This window comes from Desmodus rotundus, chromosome 1 (genome assembly GCF_022682495.2).
Source record: "Desmodus rotundus isolate HL8 chromosome 1, HLdesRot8A.1, whole genome shotgun sequence".
NCBI lineage: Eukaryota > Metazoa > Chordata > Mammalia > Chiroptera > Phyllostomidae > Desmodus > Desmodus rotundus.
The window spans coordinates 171,352,432-171,358,473 of NC_071387.1; positions in this window are offsets into that span (position 1 = coordinate 171,352,432).

The window sequence follows — 6,042 nt, forward strand, 5'->3', positions numbered from 1 at the left end:
CACAGCCTATGAGAAAGGCAAAGGAAAAGAATAAAGAGGTCTCTTCCTGAGCACACAGGCCAGAGGGATTGCACAGTTTTGACCAACTCTCTCTCTCTAAGCTGACAAATTCCTATTACTGAGTTTGGTTTTGCTTTGTTTTGAAGTCAGAAATAGTAGTAACGTGTAGATGCGATATTTTTTTTAATTTTGAAATAAAAAGACTTTCAAATGAAAATTGCCCCAGACTAACAAACCCCCCAAGCCTTCCTCCAAACCCCCAAACCTTCAATATAATCCAACTTGGTAGAAGCCGAGAGAGAAGTATTTGGATCATATTTTATTAGTGCTATTTATGGGAATTGGGATTTCAGGAGTCTACTTGGGACAAATAGTGCCTCTTCATGTGGGGCGGGGGAGAGGAAAGTGAGGAAGAGTTAGGTTCCAACCCTGCCAAATTTGTTGGCTTTGGGCATTTATTGGAGCGACCCAAGCTCTGCTTCAAAATAGGAGTTGGTGTGTGACAGTCAAGAAAAGGATGCAGAAAACACGTGCAAGCATTCCATTCAGATGTTGCCACAATAAAAGCCCTCTGTGCAGGATCTTAACCTTGTATTCTGGTCGCTCAGCTCTTCCACAAGATCCTTGGGCCTCTACCCAGGGCCTCCCATACAGGAAGGAACAGTAGTATGCATGGATTGGCTATGCAAACCTGGTGAGACATCTTAATTAGCTTCTTTGCATGTACAAATATTTCCTCTCATCTCTGCTTAACAATCAGCAGTCATGACATGTCCTAATTACAACAATAAATTGGACCTAGGGCAGCCACCTCCCGCTCTATCATTAAAAGAGGACTATTTACGGTGGCCTTTCCTGTCAATCCATCTTCTTAGCACTGGAAAGTCACCATGGCTCACAGTGGTCACTGGTTGTGAGCAGGGAAGCACTCGGCGGGCCCAGTAGTGGCTTGGAGCCGTAGATTGTGCACAATTAAGAGAATGTGTCTGTGTGAAGCGAGGAGCAGCCTACAGGCCTAGGGACCAAGTCAGCATGTCCTTGGCATTTACTAAGTCCAGATGTCTTTATCTTCTGGGCAGGAAGTCAGAGTCCGTCCAGATGGCATCTTGATTGCTTTCGGCCAGCTGATTAAATTGCTAAGGCTGACTTCTCTTCCAAATATCCTCTCCATCCTATGAAAACGTGGTTGTCAAATAAGTGCCAGGAAGAATCCCTACAGTGGATATCCACACTGTGCAAATTTCCTGCCCCACACCCACGGCCCTGGGATTCTTTCTACTACGAGCAAGGGAATTTCTGGAGAGGCAATGAGGTGAGGGGCAAGACTCTGGGATGAGACAAATCCAGTTAGGGGTCCTGGGTCGTTCACCTTTTGACCTGTGACCTTGTGCATATCCCTGAGCCACTGTGAGTTCAACTTTTTCACCTATAGATTTGGGATAAGAATAGGACCTACTTCAGCAAATTGTTCTCAAGATTATATGAGATAATGCATGTCAAGTGCTTCCAAGAGTGCCTGACACCTGGTAAGGGTACCCTGCGTACATTTTCTTACTAGTCTGTTTATTTTTGTCTGTAGCTCTACCCTGCCTTCCAAGGAGCTGCTCCTTAAAATCACAAACCTGAATGAGGGCAGGAGACCGCCTGGTCACTGGCACATGCTTCACACTAGAAATAATAAGTCATTCTTCATAGTCCTCTATGGGTTCCCCTGTTTTCAGCACTCTTGTGAAGAGTGGGCAGGGCAAGCAGTACTTCTGTTTTATAGAAGTTGGGACTCTGAGGGGCAAATGGCTTGACTCATGTTGATAGGAAGCCATGTCTGAAGATGGACACCAGGAAAGGCTATTGTACACCTGTCCACTGCTAGTCCCACTCACACGAGGAAGCCAGCATCCCACATGGAGCAGAGGAATAAACACACTCCCCTCAAACCACCACGATCCCGCTCCCCCACAAATGCTTCCTGTCCTCACAACAGAATGGTCTGAGCTTCACCAGAATGAAGGACGCCATACTGCTGTGCACAGTTCAGAGAATCCTTCCCTCCCACGCCTCACTATAAAGGGCTATGAAATTTAATCTAGTACAGTGCTCACAGTGAGGAAGAGCCTGACAGGAAACAGAGTGCGAAAAGTGTTCCAGCAGGCCTACATAGCTGGATAATAATACGAATAATCTGAACTCTAGGGAATATTAGACTCATGTTGTTCTTTTAAATTCTTTAAGAAAAAAAATCTCAGAGTTGGATTAGATTATTTGAAAGCTTATTTTTAGCCTTAAAATGTCTGATGTTAATGTACTACTATCAGCACGACTCTATTTCAGAGTTGAGAGTTTATCTCAGAGTCCCAATTCCAGCCCTCTTCTCTAGCCCTCATATCCTAGTGCCTGTTAATGTTCATTTAAAGCTTGGGAGAAAAACCCTAAGGATGCCCTTAACATTTCTGTCTTTAAAAAATACACCATCTGAAAGAGAAGTCAGTGAGTGGCACTAACCTTTTGGTAAGTTAGAAGCTAAAGCTTGACAAATATTCTAACACGTTACGTACATTTCCAGAACCATATATGTATATGTGTAACCAGACGACCACAGATAATAGTGAAACCTAGATTTGGGGAAATACCCCAACATCAGACAGCTTTTAAATTGTTACAATGGGGGACCCAGGGATAGTTCCCATATCAGTCATCTGGGGAAGAAATGAATCCTGGTGCAAGCAATGCAGACGGGCTGTCCCTGGGTCAGGCAAGGAGGAAGTCTCCCCTCCCCTGAGTGCAGAAGCCCATCTGGCTGGGCTCTGAGATGTGATGAGGCTGGGGTGTTCTTGTGGTGGAAGGGAGCTGGTGATGTCGTGTGAAGTTCCTGTGCCTGCTTTGTTGGCAGCGGTGCCATCAACCACAGGGCAGAGAAAGAGCCTGCTCTGGAGCAGCAGGATCGAGGGTGGCATTGTGAAGCTACCCGGAAACCTGAGCTTGAACTTGAGCAGGATGTAAGAAAAGCTATGTCCCCTCCATGGGGCGGGGGGGGGGGGGGGGCGGGGGGGGGGACGGAGCACAGCCTCACTTCCTGGGTCTAGGCTGGTGCCTTCACGAGAGCCATCAACTGCAAAGACAGCAGTGCAGCAGCATGACAAGAAGGCTTGAGGGCTCTGTTCCCACGTGTCCCCGCAAGGCAGCACAGCAGGGACTCCTCAGAGAGGGACAGGATGACCTTGAAAAGGCTTTACTTCCAGCCTTTATGGCTTTGAACCTTGTGTCATAATAACTGGGTAAAATAAACAAATACAATCAGGAGTACCATTGGCCATAACATGCATCAGAACATTCAAGTTTAAGTTGAATTTTCGGTGCAAGTAGATTTAACCATCTGGGTAGAGGGGAAGGCAGGCATGACGGAAAAGCAGAACAAAAACTAAACATACGGAAGGAGAAAAAAGATAGGACAGTTTAACACCCACTGGTGCCCATAAACTGTGATGGACCTTGGAGATCTAGTTCTTTGCTAACGTTGGATCACAACAGCATATTTTGTTTTGCATGCCCTTGAAAGAAACTAAATAGCCCTTGGGTAATGGTGCAGAAAGTGCCTGAAGAGCCGAACAAGCTTTCCCAGGACCCTACATCACTCCCCAGACCACAATGACCTAGAAACACAGGGAAGTGAGTACATAGGCTTCCCAGACACGGAAGTGGGCAGTTCAATGGAGTCACCCATGGGTGGCAGTTGACCCAAAGGATGAACTGCATGGAAACCTGGATTAAAAGGCAGCAGAACAACAACAAAGAACGGTGTGGGATGGGCGTATAAATATGTAAAATAAGGGTTCTTGACCTTTACAAAAATGCCTTGGCTCCACAGATCATTGTTTTCTCCACTGACGTGGTTACTGGCCAATAGAAATAAATGAGCTTCTGGTGTCTTACCTCATCTTCTTCTTTCCCTCTCCACAGCTCTGCAAGAACTGTGTTTGAATGGGTGACAGCAATTCCATCTCCTAAGGTGCTGAGAATAATAGGACTGTAGCAATTGTGAGGCCCATTACTCTAGACAAACCTCCCTGTATTTTTTGCTTGCCAAGAAGGGATAAGACCACCTGGAGTAGGAAAGAAAGCGCAATTCTCAGGAAAACGATAATGTAACTTCATTTAATTGACTCAAGCCAATGACTGTTACATAAGTAAAATGGAAAATGTTGTTCTCAAATAGAGTAATGGGATTTTGGATGAAGAAGTACCTTATAGATAAGCTAGACCAATGCCATTGTTTTATAGATAAGGAAATTAAGACCAGAGAAACTTTCCCAAGCACATAGGATAGGTTAATGGCCAAGCTAGGACCAGAATTCAAGTGAGCTTTTCTCAGGGGATTGAGGAAATATTCAGATAAACAGACTATTAGGGACTATAATGCATGAACTTATAACACAGTTGGAGGAACTAGAGATTTTTAATCTAGAAAGGGGATGATTCAGAGACATAACTATTTTCAAATACATGAAGGACTGGCAAGTAGAAAGTGGGGCTTGAACTTATTCTATTGGCCCAAGAAAACAAGAACAATTGTGGAGAACTTGGAGGAAGGACTTTAGCAGTTCAGAATAAGATAAAACCATTTAAACAGTCAAAATTTGCCAAAACAATTTGTTGGAGGAAGAGTTAGCTTTCTGTCATCTGAGACATTTCAGAAAAGACTGGAAGATAATGCAGCGCATGTTTTTGTCCACAGAAAGGCAGGGAGTGAGGACTGTGGAGGAGAAAACTCAGGCATGAAAATCATTAGGATGAAGTGACCTTTAAGAATATGTGATTCTTTACAACCTGGGACCAGATAAGGGTTTTATTCTTGCTTCCGAACTCTAAAACCTATCTCCCTATCTGTTTGCAATACTTTAAATTTTAATCTATTTCCTATTTCAGGGTATTATGCCCTGAATATTTGATTTGAATGCTATGGCAGAAGGTTACTCCTATTCATTTATTTTCTTTTACTCTTATACACTTGCAGTGAGTCTTTTGAATCCATTATGCAAATACATGCAAATCATATGCAAATGATGTAGCCTCAGAAAATGACAAAACCTTAACTGAGCCATCACACCTTTCTTTAAGAAGAAATGTAATATACTTTTTCAATGTCTCTGGGGCAGGAGACAATTTCCTGAGAGTGATATTTACATGATGCTGGAAGTGATTACTCAGAGGAGTCTTTTCCTCACATTCTTCATATTCATGTAGGACTTTAAGGTTAAGAAAGCATTTTCATGTAAACTATCTCATCTGATTCTCATAATTACCCTGTGATGTCAGCAGAACAGGAATTGGAATGCCTGCTCTATTTTTCAGGTGGGAAATAGCCTCAGAGAAGTGAAATGACTTGCCCAAGTTCTCTCAATTGATAAGCAGTGTACCTGGGCCTCCTTCCAATGCAGGCTCCTCCCACTACACCAAGGTGCATGCCTCCTTTGAAGCCAGGTGGTAGGTTATCCATTTCAGTTTGCTTACACTGTGTTTTGCCAAACACATCTTTGGATGTGCTCTGCTATTGAGGAGGGAATTTTAGGATGACCAGAAAAGTTTAAATACTTGTGTAGTAGCCCTAGCACGGTGCCAAGTATATAGTTTCTCCAAACCCCTCTTCTTTTAAGCATCTGCTTTGAAATCTCCTGATGAAGAACTTTCTTTAGCCCCACCTACTCTTCAGCTCTTTCAGGAGGCAACACTCTTTCTTAAACTATGGAGAGTAAAAGCACAGTGTCTGCAGTGAGCCTGAATATAAGGCCCTAATCCACCACTTTCTAGTCGGGCTTGAAGAGGTCATTTCATTTCTCTAAACATCAGTTTCTCCATCTATAAAATGGAATAAATAATACCTCTTTGAGCCCTGGCTGGTGTGGCTCAGTGGATTGAGTGCCAGCCTGTAAACCAAAGGGTCACAGGTTCAATTCCCAGTGGGAGCACATGCCTGGGTTGCAGTCTGGGTCCCCAGTAGGGAGTGCATGAGAAGCAACCACACACTGATGTTTCTCCCCCTTTCTTTCT